The sequence below is a fragment of the Phocoena sinus genome, chromosome 18 (assembly GCF_008692025.1).
Source record: "Phocoena sinus isolate mPhoSin1 chromosome 18, mPhoSin1.pri, whole genome shotgun sequence".
Classification (NCBI taxonomy): Eukaryota; Metazoa; Chordata; class Mammalia; order Artiodactyla; family Phocoenidae; genus Phocoena; species Phocoena sinus.
In genome coordinates, this window is record NC_045780.1 from 30,462,663 (window position 1) to 30,482,423 (window position 19,761).

General features: G+C 35.2%; 1 pseudogene; it reads right to left on the reverse strand.

Moving 5' to 3' along the window:
• Positions 1 to 1,979: 1,979 nt before the first annotated feature.
• Positions 1,980 to 2,404, reverse strand: LOC116742945 (annotated as a pseudogene).
• Between the last annotated feature and the right edge of the window lie 17,357 nt (positions 2,405 to 19,761).

The following is a 19,761-nucleotide window of genomic DNA, read 5'->3' on the forward strand; positions in this document are numbered from 1 at the left end:
ATGATATATTTTTATCATGTTTATTGGAATATAATTGCTTTACAATGTTGTTTTAGTTTCTGCTGTATAACAAAGTGCATTGGCTATATGTATACATATATCCCCATAATCCCTCACTCTTGAGCCTCTCTCCCACCCTCCCTATGCCACCCCTCTTGGTGGTCACAAAGCACCGAGTGCTGATCTGCCTGTGCTATGCAGCTGCTTCCCACTAGCTATCTATTTTACATTTGGTAGTGTATATATGTCCATGCCACTCTCTCACTTTGTCCCAGCTTACCCTTCCCCCTCCTGATATCCTCAAGTCCATTCTCTAGTAGGTCTACATCTTTTTTTTTAACATCTTTATTGGGGTATAATTGCTTTACAATGGTGTGTTAGTTTCTGCTTTATAACAAAGTGAATCAGTTATACATATACATATGTAGGTCTGCATCTTTATTCCTATCTTGCTCCTAGGTTCTTCATGACTTTTTTTTCTTTTTTAGATTTCATATATTTGTGTTAGCATACGTATTTGTTTTTCTCTTTCTGACTTACTTCACTCTGTGTGACAGATTCTATGTCCATCCACCTCACTAAAAATAACTCAATTTGCTCCACATCATTAGTCATTAGGGACATGAAAATTAAAACCACAATGGATACCACTTCCTATGCAGTCAAATGACTATAATAAAGTGGAAACAAAAGCAAGTGTTGAGGAGAATGTGGAGAAACTGGAACTCTCACACATTGGTGGTAGAGATGTAAACTGGTGTAACTGCTTTAGAACACAAGTTTTCAGTTTCTTACAAAACTACCATATATCCCAGCAATTCCACACCTATGTATCTACCCAAGAAAAATGAATCTATGTACACAAAAGAACTTTTAAATGAATGTTCATAGCATTTTTATAACACAAAATCCCCAACCTACATTCAAATATGCATCAATTTGTGAGTACATAAACAAAATATGGTCTATCTGTATACTGGAATACTCTTCAGTAATAAAAAATAATTGAAGTACTTATATAGGCTACAACACGGATGAACCTAAAAAATATTATGCTAAGTGGAAGAATCCAGAAACAAAAGATTACATATTGTATAATTCTCTATATATGAAGCATCCAGAAGAGGCAACACTACAGAGATATAAAGCAGATCAAAGGTTACCTGGAACTCAGATTTGGAGCAGGAATTGACCATAAACAGGCAAGGAAGGAGGTGGTGAGGAGGGGGTCTATGGGGATTTGTTGGGGTGATGAAAATGTTTTAAAACAAGATTGTGGTAATTTTTGAACATCTGTATAAATTTACTAAAAATCATCAACTTGTACTGTTACAACGGGTGAATTCTATGAATTGTATACCTCAGTAAAGCTGTTAAATAAAAATAACAAGCACAGAATGGAAAGTGGGAGGTATAGATGAATCAAGTTTGGCAACATATTGATAATTTTTGCTGCTGGATGATGGTAATGAGGGATCATTATACTTTTCTTTTTCGCTCTTTGTGTACATTCAAAATTTTCAAATAAAAAATGAAAAAGAAATGATTTAAAAAAGAAGGTATTGTCATTTTTTCAGATAAAAATAACAAATGGGTTTTAATTAAATATAATAGATTCACAAAATATGCATAAAAACTTCTTGAGTTATGCTGAATATATGACCAAAGAAGAAATCCTAATAAGAAAATTTCAGGATCGTAAACAATATTAATTGAAAGTCTGCATATTACATATCTCAGAACTAACTGTTAAAGTGACTTAGCTAGAAATAATTCACAAGTTTGTGAGAGCAAAATATACACTATATTTCTCTACTTTCCTTTTAAGCCATTCAATATGTAAGTTCCTTTGATAATTTGCTTTTACTTCAAGTTATTTCCATATTGTGTTAATACAAATTCATTCAAAATCCAGTTTTTGAGGTCTTTCTTTCCTTCCCAGATTTCCTATTATGCTCTTTAAGACCTCATGTATATGATTAACAGTGTCTCCTACACATTTTTGTGTATGGTTTTATGACTTTACTCACAATCAGTGGTGAGTTCTCATCCACATTGATTGTCTGTAGTGTTTTTCAAATGGTGACAGGTACATAGGTAAGGAATGTATAGAAATTGTTAGCTGAATCTTCAACTTCATTTCTGAACAGCTACACAGAGACACCTAGGAGATATTCCTTATTCCCTTGGCCCAGACAATTATGTTGACCCTGGTGTCAATGTGCACATCTGACATTCCCATCTCCTTCATGGCAAATTCCCAAATCTCTTTGAGTGTACAAGGGGCACACTTCTAGAAACCCACTCCATGGATGCGCTTCGGGATATTGATGCTATATTCTTTGGTCGCCACCTCATTGATGGTAGAAAGACCCTTCTTGCCACCCTTCTTTGCAGGAGCCATTCTGCCGGGCCCAGGTGGAAATCACATGCCCCCACACTTTTCTTTTTTTTTTTTTTTTTGGTGGTATGTGGGCCTCTCACTGCTGTGGCCTCTTCCATTGTGGAGCACAGGCTCTGGATGCACAGGCTCAGAGACCATGGCTCATGGGCCCAGCTGCTCTGCGGCATGTAGGATCCTCCCGGACCGGGGCACGAACCCATGTTCCCTGCATTGGCAGGCAGACTCTCGATCTCAATCACTGTGCCACCAGGGAAGTCCTCACACTTTTAAATATTTCGTTAAACCTTACTTTCACAATTTGAACCTAGTTGAAACCTGTCATTTTTTACAAACACTAGTCTTTCTCAGTCACTCATCATAATTATGTGTGAAGAGTTAAAACAGATCTCCTTAATCTTCAATGACATTACTAGTCCATACTTTTATTAAAAAATATACATATAGCTAGGGCTTCTTCAGAGGGAAAGGGGCAGAGTTCTCATAAGGCAGGCACAGCTGTGCTGCTCAGCTTCCAGAGTACAGTGCCAGGTGCAGTGGCTCTGCACATGACCTGCTACTGCCATCATGAGTTGAGTGTCCTGGACAGCGCTTCTGCACACCATCTAGAGCTGAGGTGTTGCCACAGCCATTTCACACTGGAAACTCTGGTCTGAGGTGCCGGGTCCAAGGTCTCTGCACATGACACTCTATGAGTACATGAGACAAACTAAGCACAAAGGAAAAGAAAAAGGGAGAAGGAAAATTATATAGATCAGAAACTCAGATCTATGAAGAAAACGGAAAAGCATTCGAGAAGGAATAAATGAAGACTGGACATAGTTGCAACTCAGAAGCAAATTACTGAGGTGGAGATTTATAAAGCTTTTCTTATCTCAGGAAATACACCTTATCTATTTCTGAAGGGAACATGTGAATTGAACAACTGAAATGTTTCTCAGGGCATTTTTATTTGATTTAAATAGAAAATGATTCAATGGAACAATTTCACTTTTTTATTATAAAAATAAGAGCGGAGGAAACCTTCAAGAAGGTGGAGGAGTAAGACGTGGAGATCACCTTCTTCTCCACAAATACAAAAGAAATACATCTACATGTGGAACAACTCCTACAGAACACCTACTGAATGCTGGCAGATCTCAGACTTCCCAAAAGGCAAGAAACTCCCATACCTGGCTAGAGAAACAGAAAAAAAAAAAAAAAAAAAAAAAAAAACAGACACAAATCAATAGGGACAGGACCTACAACTCTGGGAGGGAACTGTGAAGGAGGAAAAGTTTCCACACACTAGGAAGCCCCTTCACTGGAGGAGACTGGGTTTGGCTGGGAGGAAGCTTCGGAGCCACGGAGGAGAGTGGAACAATAGGTGTACAGAGGGCAAAGCAGAGAGATTCCTGCACAGAGGATCAGTACTGACCAGCACTCACCAACCTGAGAGGCATGTCTGCTCACCCACTTTGGGGGGGGGGGGCATGGGCTGGGAGCTGAGGCTCTGGCTTTGGAGGTCAGATCCCATGGAGAGGACCAGGGTTGGCTGCCTGAATACAGCCTGAAGGGGGGTGAACCACAGTTAGCCAGGAGGGCGCCTGGGAGAAAGTCTGGAATTGCCCAAGAGGCAAGAGACCATTGTTTTGGGGTGCACGAGGACAGGAGATTCACAACACCACCTAAACAAGCTCTAGAGATGGGCACGAGCCATGGCTATCAGCACGTACACCAGAGACAGGCATGAAGCACTAACGCAGCTGCTGCAGCCACCAAGAAGCTTGTATTGCAAGCACAGGTTACTATCCACACCACCCCTCCTGGAAGCCTGTGCAGTCCCCCACTGCCAGGGTCCCGAGATCCAGAGACAGCTTCGCTGGTAGAACACATTGCGGACCTCATGTTGTTGCAACATCATGCTGGCATCTGCCACTGGAGACTCGCTTCTCAATCCATACCCCTCCCTCCCCTCAGCTAGAATGTGCCAGAGCCCCCTAATCAGCTGCTACTTTAACACTGTCACTTCTGAGCAAAGGACAGATGCTCTCAGACAACCTACAGGCAGAGCCAGGGTCAAACCCAAAGCTGAACCCCAGGAGCTGTGAGAATGAAGAAAAGAAAGGGAAATTTCTCCCAGCAGCCTCAGGAGCAGAGGATTAAATCTCGACAGTCAACGAGATGTATCCTTCATCTGTGGAATACCTGAATAGACAACGAATCATCCCAAAATTGAGGGGGTGGCCTTTGGGAGCAACTGTACACTTTAGGTTTGATTTCTGCATTTAAGTTGTTTCTGGTTTTATGTTTATCTTAGTTTCGTATCTAGAGTTTATTATCATTGGTAGATTTGTTTATTAATTTGGTTGCTCTCTTCCTTTATATATATATATAGAGAGAGAGACATATACATTTTTTTTTCCTTTTTCTCTTTCTGTGACTGTGTATTTGTGTGCTTTTTTGTGTGATTTTGTCTGTATAGCTTTGCTTTAACCATTTGTCCTAGGGTTCTGACTGTCCTTTTTTTTTTTTTTTTGGTAAAGTTTTTAGCGCTTGCTATCATTGGTGGATTTCTTTTTTGGTTTGGTTACTCTCTTCTTCCTTTCTCTTTTTTTATTACTTTTATTTTTTTTTATTTTTAATATTTTTTATTTTAATTATTTTATTATGCCTTTATTTCTTTTTTTTCTTCATTGCTTCTGAGCCATGTGACTAACAGGGACTTTGTGCTCCGGCTGCATGTCAGGTCTGTGCCTCTGAGGAGGGAGAGCTGAGTTCAGGACATATGGCCACCAGAGACCTCCAGGATCCATGTAATTTCAAATGGTGAAAGCTCTCTCAGGTATCCCCATCTCAAGGCTAAGACCCAACTCTACTTAAAAAACGAGCAAGCTAAAGTGCTGGACACCTTATGCCAAACAACTAGCAAGACAGTAACACAGCCACACATATTAACAGAGAGGCTGCCTAAAATCATAATGTCATAGACACCCCAAAACACACCACAGGACGTGGTCCTGACAACCAGAAAGACAAGATCCAGCCTCATCAACCACAATACAGGCACCAGTCCCCTCCATCATGAAGCCTACACAACCCACTGAACAAACCTTAGCCACTGGGGGCAGACACCAAAAACAAGGGGAACTACAAACCTGCAGCCTGCAAAAAGGAGATCACAAACACAGTAAGTTAAGCAAAATGAGAAGACAGAGAAACACATAGTAGATGAAGGAACAAGGTAAAAACTCACCAGGCAAAACAAATAAAGAGGAAATAGGCAATTACCTGAAAAAGAATTCAGAGAAATGATAGTAAACATGACCCAAAATCTTGGAAATAGAATGGAGAAATATGCAAGACACGTTTAACAAGGACCTAGAAAACTAAAGAGCAAGCAAACAATGATGATCAACACAATAAATGAAATTTAAAAATTCTCTAGAAGGAATCAACAGCTGAATAACTGAAGTAGAAGAACAGATAAGTGACAGCGAAGATAAAACAGTGGAAATAACTACCATGGAGCAGAATAAAGAAAAAAGAATGAAAAGAATTAAGGAAAGTCTCAGAGACCCCTGTGACAACACTAAACACATCAACATTTGAATTATAGGGGTCCCAGAAGAAGAGGAGAAAAAGAAAGGGACTGAAAAAAATATTTCAAGAGCTTATAGTTGAAAACTTTCCTAATATGTGAAAGGAAATAGTCAATCAAATCCAGGAGGCACAGAAGGTCCCATACAGGATAAATACAAGGACAACATGCAAAGACACATATTAAACGAACTATCAAAATTAAATACAAAGAACAAATATTAAAAGCAACAAGGGAAAAACAACAAATGGCATACAGGAAAATCCCCATAAGCTTAACAGCTGATCCTTCAGCAGAAACTCTGCAAGCCAGAAGGGAGTGGCAAGACATATTTAAAGTGAAGAAAGGGAAAAATCTACAACCAAGATTACTCTACCTGGCAAGAATCTCATTCAGATTCAATGGAGAAATTAAAAGCTTTACAGACAAGCAAAAGCCAAGAGAATTTGGCACCACAAAACCAGGTTTACAACAAATGCTAAAGGAACTTTTTTAGGCAGGAAACATAAGAGAAGGAAAAGACCTACAATAACAAACGCAAAACAATTAAGAACATGGTAACAGGAACATACATAATGATACTTACATTAAATGTAAATAGATTAAATGTTTCAACCAAAACACATAGACTGCCTGATGGATACAAAACAAGACTCATATGTATGTTACCTACAAGAGACCCACTTCAGACCTAGGAACACATACAGACTGAAAGTGAGGGGATGAAAAAGATATTCCATGAAAATGGAAATCAAAAGAAATCTGGAGTAGCAATTCTCATATCAGACAAAATAGACTTCAAAATAAAGACTACTACAAGAGACAAAGAAGGATACTACTGAATGATCAAGGGATGAATCCAAGAAGAAGATATAAAAATTGTAAATATTTATGCATCCAAAATAGGAGCACCTCAATAGGCAAATACTAACAGTCATAAAAGGGGAAATTGACAGTCACACAATCATAGTATGGGACACTAACACCCCACTTTCAGTAATGGACAGATCATACAAAATGAAAGTAAATTAGGAAAAAGAATCTTTAAATGACACATTAAACAAGATAGATTTAGTTGACATTTATAGGACATTACACCCAAAAACAACAGAATACACATTCTTATCTTGGGTCACAAATCAAGCCTTGGTAAATTTAAGAAAATTGAAATCATATCAAGTATCTTTTCTGACCACAACACTATTAGACTATATATCAATTACAGGAAAAAACAGTAAAAAATACAAATACATGGAGCTAAACAATATGGCACTTAATAACCAAGAGATAACTGAAGAAAACAAAGAAGAAATACAAATAATACCTATAAACAAATGACAATGAAAACACGATGACCCGAAACCTATGGGATGCAGCAAAAGCAGTTCTAAGAGGGAAGTTTATAGCAATAGAATCCTACCTCAAGAAACAAAAGACATCTCAAATAAACAACCTAAGCTTACACCTGAAGCAACAGAAGAAAGAAGAACAACAACAACAAAAAAAAACCCAAAGTTAGCAGAAGGAAAGAAATCATAAAGATCAGATCAGAAATAAATGAAAAAGAAATGAAGGAAACGATAGCAAAGATCAATAAAACTAAAAGGTGGTTCGTTGAGAAGATAAACAAAATTGATAAACCATTAGCCAGACACATCAAGAAAAGAAGGGAGAAGACTCAATACAATAGAATTAGAATGGAAAAAGGAGAAGTAACAACTGACACTGCAGAAATACAAAGGAGATTACTACAAGCAACTGTATGCCAATAAAAGGGACAACCTGGAAGAAATGGACAAATTCTTAGCAAAGCAAAAACTTCTGAAACTGAACCAGGAAGAAATAGAAAATAGAAACAGACCAACCACAAGTAGTGAAACTGAGACTGTGTTTAAAAATCTACCAACAAACAAAAGCCCAGGACAAGACGGCTCCACAGGTGAATTCTATTAAACATTTAGATAAGAGGTAACAACTGTCCTTCTCAAACTCTTCCAAAATATAGCAGAGAGAGGAACACTCCCAAACCCAATCTATGTGGCCACCATCACCCAGACACCAAAACCAGACAAAGATGTCACAAAGAAAGAAAACTACAGACCAATATCACTAATGAATACAGATGTAAATATCCTCAATAAAATACTAGCAAACAGAATCCAACAGAACATTAAAAGGATCATAGACCATAATGAAGTGGGGTTTATCCCAGCAATGCAAGGATTCTTCCATATATACAAAGCAATCAGTGTGATACACCATGTTAAGAAATTGAAAGGTAAAAACCATATGATTATCTCAATAGATGTAGAAAAAGCTTTTGAAAAAATTCAACACCTATTTATAATAATAAAAAAAAAACTTCCAGAAAGTAGGCATAGAGGGAAATTACCTCAACAAAATAAATGCCATGTATGACAAACCCACAGCCAACATCATTCTCAATGGTGAAAAAGTGAAATCATTTGCACTAAGATCAGGAACAAGACAAGGTTGTCCACTCTGACCACTGTGTTTCAACATAGTTTTGGAAGTTTTAGCCACAGCAATCAGAGAAGAAAAAGAAATAAAAGCAATCCAAATTGGAAAAGAAGTAAAGCTGTCACTTCGCAGATGACATGATATTATACATAGAGAATCCTAAAGATGCTACCAGAAAACTACTAGAGCTAATCAATGAATTTGGTAAAGCAGAAGGATACAAAATTAATGCACAGAAATTTCTTGCATTCCTATACACTATTGATTAAAAATCTGAAAGAGAAATTAAGGAAACACTCCCATTTACCATTGTAACAAAAAGAATAAAATACCTAGGAATATACCTATCTAAGGAGACAAAAGACCTGAATGCAGAAAACTATAAGACACTGATGAAAGAAATGAAAGATGACACAAAAAGATAGAGAGATATACCATGTTCTTGGATTGGAAGAATCAACATTTTGAAAATGACTATACTACCCAGAGCAATCTACAGATTCAATGCAATCCCTATCAAACTACCAATGGCTTTTTTCACAGAACTAGAACAAAAAAGCTCACGCTTTGTTTGGAAACACAAAAGACCCTGAATAGCCAAAGCAACCTTGAGAAAGAAAAACAGAGCTGGAGTAATCAGGAACCCAGACTTCAGACTATACTACAGAGCTATAGTAATCAAGACAGTATGGTATTGGCACAAAAACAGAAATATAGATCAATGGAACAGGATAGAAAGCCCAGAGATAAACCCACGCACATATGGTCACCTTATTTTTGATAAAGGAGACAAGAATATAAAATGAAGAAAGGACAGCCTCTTCAATAAGTTATGCTGGGAAAACTGGACAGTTTCATGTAAAAGAATGAAATTAGAACTCTCCCTGACACCATACACAAAAATAAACTCAAAATTGATTAAAGACTTAAATATAAAACCAGACACTATCAAACTCTTAGAGGAAAACATAGGCAGAACCCTCTATTACATAAATCACAGCAAGATCCTTTTTGACCCACCTCCTAGAGAAATGGAAATAAAAACAGAAATAAACAAATGGGACCTAACGAAACTTCAAAGCTTTTGCACAGCAAACAAAAACATAAACAAAATGAAAAGACAACCCTCAGAATGGGAGAAACTATTTTCAAATGAAGCAACTGACAATGTATTAATCTCCCAAATTTACAAGCAGCTCATTCAGTTCAATATCAAAAAAACAAAAACTCAATCCAAAAATGGGCAGAAGACTTAAATAGACATTTCTCCAAAGAGGATAGATATACAGATAGCCAACAAACACATGAAAGAATGCTCAACAACACTAATCATTAGAGAAATGCAAATCAAAACTGCACCAGTTTTGCACTGGTATCACCTCACATCAGTCAGAATGGCAGTCATCAAAAAAGCTACGAATGATAAACGTTGGAGAGGGTGTGGAGTAAAGGGTACCCTCTAGCACTATTGTTAGGAAAGTAAATTGATACAGCCACTATGGAGAACTGTATGGAAGTTCCCAGAACTAAAATTAGACCTTTCATATGACCCAGCAATCCCACTACTGGACATATTCCCTGAGAAAACCATAATTCAAAAAGGGACATGCACCCCAATGTCCATTGCAGCTCTATTTACAATAGCCAGGACATGGAAGCAACCTAAGTGTCCATCGACAGATGAATGGATAAAGAAGATGTGGCACATATATACGTTGGAATATTACTCAGCTGTAAAAGGAAACAAAATTCAGTTATTTGTAGTGAGGTGGATGGACCTAGAGTCTGTCATACAGAGTGGGCTAAGTTAGAAAGAGAAAAACAAATACCTTATGCTAACACGTACATATGCAATCTAAAAAAAAAAAATGGTTCTGACGAACCTACAGGCAGGACAGGAAAAAAGATGCAGATGTAGAGAATGGGCTTGAGGATACGGGGAGTGGGAAGGGTAAGCTGGGACGAAGTGAGAGAGTGGCATGGACATATATACACTATCAAATGTAAAATAGATAGCTAGTGGGAAGCAGCTACCTAGCACAGGGAGATCAGCTCAGTGCTTTGTGACCACCTACAGTGGTGGGATAGGGAGGGTGGGAAGGAGATACAAGAGGGAGGGGATATGGGGATATATGTAGACATATAGCTGATTCACTTTGTTATAAAGCAGAAATTAACACACCATTTTAAAACAACTATACTCCAATAAAGATGTTAACTAACTAAATAAATAAATAAAATGTGCATATAAAATGTCTTTGCCTTTTGTGCTATTTAGTGATGTCCAGCTTCAATCTTCTATCTCTATCTCTGTTTCTGTTTATTTTCAACTAACTAGATACTCTACTTCATTCCTTGAAGACTTACCCCTTGTTCAAAATCTTCCTTTGAACATCAGAAAGGTTTTATGATCTGTTCAATATCCTGGCCTCCCTGCTTTATAATCCATACGTCTCCATTGTTTTGGTTTTTTTTTTCCCCTCTGCATTCTGCTCAGCTTCCTTCCCCATCTACCTTGCTATCACCTGAAAATCTTCAATCTCTGAAATCACTAAATCAGATAATGTGAACTTTTCCACTTTAAACACTTCAGTACTTTTATCATATTATGCTTTCATATTATTAAAATCTCCACCCTATGGACCATTCCACACTTTCCTATTTCTCAGTCACTTCCTTACCTGTGGTCTATAATTTCAATAATATTTTGTCATAGGCCACAAGTCTCTTGCTCACTATATATCCATCCTATTTACCTGAATACCCTCTACCTGATTGAATTTAAGTACCTGTCAACAGTCTCCTAAGCATGCCTTGCCTTCAAACTTCTCTTTTTCTAATTCTACTCTTCTTTTCTATTCTAATAAAATTAGAATAACAATATTAATTATTATGAAATACAAATCTGATCACATTTTTTCCTACTTAGAACTCACTTTTAGCATAAATTTCAGAATTTTTTATGGCCTAAAAATACGTTTGTGACCTGAATTCCATCAGCCTTGCAGATTTACCTTTTGTGATTGACTTTGCTCATTCCTTTCTTTCTCCTCAAGGCCTTTTTATTTGCACCTCCCCATACCTACTACTCTGATTTGACATTTTGCTTCCCTAGTTCAGATTCATCCTTTAAGTCTCAGCTTAAACATCAACTTTTCTAGGGAGGGGAGCTGTAGCTATTTACCCTATATATGTCACTTCATTGATATCTTTAGTATGCTCACTACCACTGGGTATACCGCCTCTCAAAGCACTACAAATGATCTTTTCCAAGGTATCTTCTTGCTACTGGAGGGTATGTTCCTTGAACATACAGACCTGTTTATCTTGATCACCACTGTACCTTAACCACATAGAATAACACCTCACATATTATAGGTGCTTAATATATGGTGTTAATGAAGGTTAATTTTCTACTAATATGACAGAATAGTGATCTAAGAACAACAATAAAATAAATGACTCAGTCTTTGAAAATGTTGAAATTAGATATGAGAGTTAATGTATATAAGATATGTACATGTAATTTTTTTTTGTAATTACAGAACCATTTGGGAAAAATTATTACTATTGATAGATTTTAACACATTTATCTGTTGCTTATTAATTCTTTTTTTTAGTTTATAACATATGCTCCTTAATTATTGATCAATATGAGTTACATGTTTCTCAGTATTCTCATGTAATTATCTAACGTTAAGCCCTTCAAGGGAAAGTACTACAGCTTTATTCAATCTTATTTCTCTCCAATAACATGATAGATCTTAAGGATGATTCCATGTGAACCCTCCTAAAGCCTGACTGTTATCCCTGAAGTAGCAGAAATGTAGATGCCTTCCAAATATCGTCTATCCCTTCTATCTTAGAAACGGAATCTTAATTTTATTTAATAAAGCAGTGTTCCCAGCCAGAAAGGTACATTTCCTAGCCTCCATTGTAGCTAAATATGGTCGTTTAACTAAATTGGGGTCAGTGAGATTAAAAAGAGAAATATTTGATGGAAGGATGCTTAGTCAGTTAGGAAGTGTAAATTGGGTTTTTTCCTGCTTTTCCCTTTCTCTTTTTCATAAAATGAGCAATTGTAGCCCTACCAACTAGCAATGGTAGCCCTACCAACTATCTAAGAATTTGAATTGAGTTTGAAGATAGAAATAATATTTCACAAATGTGAAAGAGATGATAGAAAGAGCTTAAGTCCCTTTAAATTCAGCAAGCTTGCAAGACTCAAAAGAAATACCCTAAGTTGGTTAAGTATAATTTGTTGTCACAATTACCATCTCCTCAGAAATTTTTCTGTGTAGCAAAACTTAGCTGAAAATTACATATCCTGTATATCATCACAGGTAGGATTATGTATGAAACGTTGTTTCAAAATTAAAGGAATTTGTGAGAGATTTGGAAAGTACTAACCCCCAAATCCATCAATTTTCTTGTCTTTACATAAAATTGGCTATATTCTGCCATCACTGCTTCCTTGGTATCTGTTTTTTTTCAGTACAAATTGTTATCACTGGGCTTAGTTTAACTGGACTTCTCATTGTTGCTTCAAGATATTCTCCCTTACTCTCATCTAAATCTCTAGCTTTTATACTCATTTACTTATAGGTTTTATGAGGTTGCTTGTTCTTGTAATTTAACACACCCTGTTTATTCCCCACTACCAATCCATTCCACTTCTGTCATGGTTACGCTAATTTAAATATTAAAAAAAAAACTTTTCTAACTCTTAGGCCTTTCCATTCTATCCACAGCCCTCCAATGATGATGTCAGCCCTATCTCAAACACTCTCCTAGTCATACATGAAAGCATACCTTGGCATTACTAGTAAGATCAATATTTTCATAAATCCAGTGTCATCCTATTCTCTGACTACCCCTCCCAATTTTCAAGCTCATTCATTCTAGTATTACCAAATCCAACATTCTCTCAAGTCCATTAATAGCTCCAATCCATTTATCCTATAACCTTTTAATTGTTACTAATTCACATGATTCCTTCTTTCCATTTCTAACCTTTCAATAGAGATCACTTTAAAACATAAGCCACATGACTTGTTCTTCTCTCGCCATTCTCTTCTTTGTCCACATTTTTCCAGTCACATTGACTGCTACACTATTTTCAAATATGCCAGGAATAACTCTGCTTCAAAGCCTTTATAGCTACTTTTCTTTTTGCCTATTCCCCAGATATTTATTTAACCATGTCACTCACCTCTTCAGGTCTTCAAGTCTTTGTTCATCTCATCTTCTCAATTAGGCTTACCTAACCAAACTATTTCATAAATCTTTCTGCCCTTCATTCCAATTCCTGCTTACCGTACTCTTGTTTTTCTTTCTACTCTTCCTTTTTTCTATTGATGTTATAACAAATTATAACAAACTTAATGGCTGAAAATAAAACAAATTGATCATGTTATAATTCTGTAGGTAGGATTTCAACATGGAAGTTAAGGGCAAAATCAAAATATCAGCAGGGCAGTGCTCCTTTCTGGAAGGTCCAGAGGAGAATCTGTTTCCTTACCTTTACCAGTTTCTAGATGCCAACAACATTCCTTGGCTCATGACCACTCTCCTCCATCTTCAAAGACAGGAACTGTGGGCAATCACTCTGATTTTCCTCTATAGTCACATTTTCCTATGTTTCCTTCCTCAATTTTTAGGAACTCTATGATTACTTTGGACCCACCCAGAGATAATCCAGGATAATCTCCCTATTCTAACATCAGTTGATTAACAATCTTAATTCTAACTTCAATATACATTCTCTTTGTCACATACCATAACATTTTCAAAGGTTTGTAAGATTAGAATGTGGGCACCTTTGGGAGAACACTATTCTACATTCCGTACCACGTATACATAAGTCTGTTTCATGACTATTCTGTTCCATTTATCTATTTACCTATTTTTACACCAAAACCACAGTCTCAGTTACTGAAGTTTATCATAAAAATATTGATATCAAGTAGTTGGGTCCTTAACACAGTCCTTTATTATTATTATTTTATCTATTCTAGGTCCTGTGGGTTTTGATAAAAAGTATAGAATAGACTTCAATTTATGCACAAAAGCACTCTGGGAATTTTATTGGGTTGCCTTGAATGAATATGAAGAGAATTTAAAATGAGTAAGAATAAAACATTTTTTAAAGGAAACAAAAATGAGTTTCCCAATTTATTTACATAATATATTTCTTCATTTATATAGGTCCTGTTCAATTTCTCTTGGTAATATTTTATATTTTCATGTAGAAATATTAAATACCATGTATTACATTTGTTACTATTTTATTTTTTATACTATTTTAATGGTACAATTCTTAAATCTTTGCTTTCAAGTCTTTGCTACTAGTATATAAGGACAATTGATTTTTCTGTATTGACCCTATATCCTATGAGAAAGGTAAATTCACTTGTTTTAATAGATTTAAGTTAAATTTCTTAGGCTTTTCTATATAAACATGTATGTTGTCTTCCAATAGCAACATTATTACTTATCTCTTTCTGGATCTTATGCTTTTTATTTTCTTGTCTTGCCTTACTACAGTCTAGGACCTCCAGTATAATGTCAGATAAAAGATGTGAGAATGAGGAAAGTTACCATTTACCCAATCTAACAGCAAAGGCACTTGATATTTCACAATTAGGATAAGAATAGCTGTAGGATTTTATTGCTAGCATTTAGCAGATTGAAAAAGTGCCTGTCTATACCTAGTTGTCTGAATGGTATTTGTATTAAATAGCCATTTCTCTTATAATTAATTTGAGAAGAAAGAAAAATTTTATATTTACCCTAATATTTACTATTTTAGGTGACATTAATTTCTTATTATAGATCCGATGTTCTATTTTATGGCATTCCCTTTCATACTGAAAACCTTTTTTATGCATTTCTTGTAGTGTAAGTCTACTAACTAAGAATTCATTAAGCTTTCATTTATGTTAAAAGGTCTTTGTTTTGCCCTCTGATTTAAGATATATTGCTACATGTAGAATTCTGAACTTACAGGTTTTTGTATAGAATCTGAAAGTTTTTATTCCATTTTCTTCTCTTCATTGTTTTGCTGAGAAGTCAGTCATCTTTCATATTATTTTTCCCCTTTGTGTAATATATCTATTTTCCCCTCCACCTGCATTCATTTTTTTTTTTTCTATTTTGGTTTTCAGCAATTTGACTATAGTATGTCCAGATATGGTTTTCCTTCTTTTCATCCTCCTGGGTTTTGAAAAAATTTCTTGGGTCTATATGGTATGCTTTCAAAAATTTGAGAATATTTTAACCATTGTTTCTTCAAAAGCTTTTAGTCCCCCTTCTCAACTCACTGCAATTTTATCATTTAACTGAAATTAGACTGAGAGAAATCACCAATAAGTGTCTGTATGCTATATCCATCTAATGCTCTTTATTATTATTTTCTGAATCTTTTGGTTATAACTGTCACTGTTGACTATTTCTTTCTGACATCACTTTCTACCTCTATGACTTGTGAAAGATGACTTTTTCCAGGTTCTCCTCCAATATTTCAAACCTGTATTCTCTGTCTCTAATATTAGATATTCTTTATCATTATTAGCCTTAAATGATTGTGTCACATAGACATCATGCCTTTAGCCTATTCATTTATTGTTATATAACTTATCTGGTGATTTCTGACAAATTTTATCTTTGACCTTGAATTCTTATTAAGACTTACCATCATATCCAACTCGCATTGAAACACTGCAAGCAAGTTAAAGCAGAACTCATTCGCAATTCTCTTTTTATGTCTTTTTCGATGGCACCTCCATTTATGCAATCACCCAAGCCAATGATTTTGGTGATCTTTCTAAATATATTCTCCTCCTCATTACTAGCTACTCTGATCAGTCATCAGGCCCTACCAATTCTAACCCCCACTCTTATTTTGTAATTTAATTCAGGCCCTTATCACTGTGACCTTAACCATTATAAAAGATCTGGACTTCTTTTTTCTATTCTCAGTTCTATTAAACAGCCTTCAAGGAAATGTACACATTATAAAATACAAATTGAATCTGCTCTTTTCACGGTTGTAAACCATTACACATTTCTCCATAATCAAAAAATACTAAACTATCTCTTCAGTCTGAAATAAATATCATTCCTAACATACCCCTGTATACCTCTCCAATTCTGACTCTTAATTCTTTTAATTAATAATTCTTCTTATTATTTTCTCCAAAGCAAGATGATATGTCACCCACCCTATGAGGTGTTTTTTAACAAAGCTATTCATTTTCTTTCTTATTTTGCTTCACTTTTGTACAGAATAGTAATTTGCATTTGCCAACTTAATAATATTAGTCCATATCTGTGTACTTTCCTGTATTTTCTTCCTTTCATATTGTGTCAGCAGTGTTTAATAGAGCTCTTGGCTTATGATAGAAACTTATATTGCTTTATATTTTTTAAGCTTTCAGTCATTTTCATTTTTTTTCTTTTCCCTGCTCTCCTTTTCCTTTTCAATTTTTTTTACTTTTGCTTTCTCTCCCATAATAATATTCTAATAGTAGAAAATTAATAAAAGATGTATTTACCTGTATATGAAAAATGTACATTCCAACTGAGTGATTTTTTTCCTTAAAACCATAATTATGTAAAATGAAAATGGCTATGATCAATGGCCTAAATACTTCCGAACCAAGCACAGTCTGGAGTATATACCTCTTAATGCTCTTTTATTCAAGTGCTTAATTTAATCATGAGAATTTAATAAGAATTTGATGTTTTTATTTTTTTCTCATTTTCAAATGTATTTCCAAAAAATTATGTTGAAGATATAATGAACTTTTGTGAGCGTATTTTAAGTTTTTCAACTTGGGAAAATTAGCTGAGATAATTAACCAAAATATTATTAATATTCAGTATTTTTTGCAGTTTATTGCCACCATTCCATATGAAGATGTTTATGAAGACATTTAAGATATATATTTAGATGATGTGGAGTTTAAAAACATAAAGATTAACACAAACAACTATATCTTTACAGTTTAGTTAAGGATCAAGTTCTTACAAAGATTATTATTTATCTTTCCTTTAAAATAGAAATATTCATTTTTCTCTATACTTTAGTTACTAAATATATTTAAGCTTTGAAATTATGACATGGAATAAAATAATGTTGAACTTTTGGACTTCCCTGGTGGCGCAGTGGTTGAGAGTCCACCTGCCGATGCAGGGGACACGGGTTCATGTCCTGGTCCGGAAAGATCCCACATGCCGCAGGGCGGCTGAGCCCATGCGCCATGACCACTGAGCCTGCGCGTCTGGAGCCTGTGCTCTGCAACGGGAGAGGCCACAACAGTGAGAGGCCCGTGTACTGCAAAAAAAAAAAAAAATGTTGAACTTTTTCTTATCCACTTCTATAAAAATTTAAGATATAAATATACTAAATAAAATTTCATAAATACCATGTACATTTTTTCTGATTAATCATTTTCCCTTCTGAATATAACATTTGCATTAAGAAATATAGATTTTTCTTCATATTTTGTTCAAGTCATAAAAATCTGAGAGACGATAATTTTTTTTTTCCTTGTTTCAGAGTGTTCTCATGGAAGCTTTTCTCCTCTGGACATATAACTGAGTTAGTTGACAAAATATTTGGTTAGTGGAATATAGCAAATATTTTTTTCAGAAGGAAGAGAGGAAAATGTAACAAAACCTATCATTTCCATGAAAAAAAATACATAAACTACTAAATATAACAACCTTATAGACATATACAGAGAGAGTGAAAGGGAGAGAGAGAGAGAGTTCTGTTTCCTCTGACTAATAAACATGATATAGTTAGACTTGACAAACTGCAACTGCTTTCAAAATTAGTGTTATATGAATATGTCAAGGTTTTTTTTGTTTGTTTTTTTTTTCATTGATACTTAATTTCAGTACTAATCATTAAGAATAAATGGGGGAAATGTGTGACTTTAAAATATTAGGCTCATTTTCAGCAAGTGTTAATTACCTAAATTTTATCACAGTCACAAAATCAGGGATATTTCAGTCTTTGAAAGTATTTTTGGCAGTACTATTGTTTGGAGATAATATGAATAATAACTCCCACCCCCCCCGCCATAAAGCTATCACCTAATTTGATTTTGCTTAAATCCTAATTGGAAGAGAGATGCAATAATTTATTTGCATTATTCCCAATATAAATTATTTTTATCTATTACACAATGAAAATAATAATAATGTTTATTTAACCCATTTCTAATTCTAGCTGTTTATTTAAAAGTTAAAGTGAAATCAATAGATAATTACATTTCCAACACTTTTTCTCTCTGAACAGGAAAGTATATGTTTAATTTTGTCATTTTTGTTTGTTTTTTTTCACCTACTAGCATCCTATGTTTTATAGAATATCCCGTCATTTTCCCAGCTAAAGTGCTTAGAAAACTTGCTGCAAAAAAACACAAAAAATACACAGACATCTTTTCATTAAATGCATATTAAGCCATTCTAAGTACTTTTTACAAATAACAATAATCCCAGAAATTGTCTCTTTAAAATGAGAGGGCAAAATACATAGTTGAAAAGAACAAAATCCACAATAAGAAATGATATAATCAACTATATAGAGGATATTAAAACTTAAATTATGTATTCACAGGATAAAATAATTGCCACTTGTTTTATATGTTAATTGTTAATTTCTACTTTATGGGAAATTGCTGAAATTATTGTAGCACCAAAATTGATATCAGCTTTTGTCTTGGTTTTCTGAGACAGCCATCTACATCCTTCTATGCCGAACTTGCCCACTGCCTTGTAAAAAAATAAATAAACAGAAAACTGAAATAAATAGTTAGGAGACCAGAAAGGGGGAGTTCTCAAGCACTGCAATGACAGAAAAGCCCAGCATGAAGAAGAAAGACTCCTCTTCTTTCCTGGAAAAAAACTCAACCAGTGAAAATCCATGGCATATTTTTTCATTATAGCCCTCCCAAATTCTCTTTCCCCTCTATAAAAGTGTTCTTCCTTTGCCCTGTGGAAACTCATAGATGGTTTGCCATTGTTGCACACTTCACATTGCAATTCTTTGCTGATCCTGTATAAACTTATCTTTACTGAAGAAGTATCTGGGTATCTATTTGTTTAGGTAAATATTTGGTGGCCCATGTGAGGACCAGAGATGATCCCATTAGGCTCCTGGACTGGTAAGCAAACAGCTACAATACTACAATTGAGCCCATTGTGTTCACTGCTTTTCTTGCCAACCCTGGAGTTTGAAGATACTTCTTCCTTCTGGATCCAAACGTGTGCTATCTTTGGCTTTTAA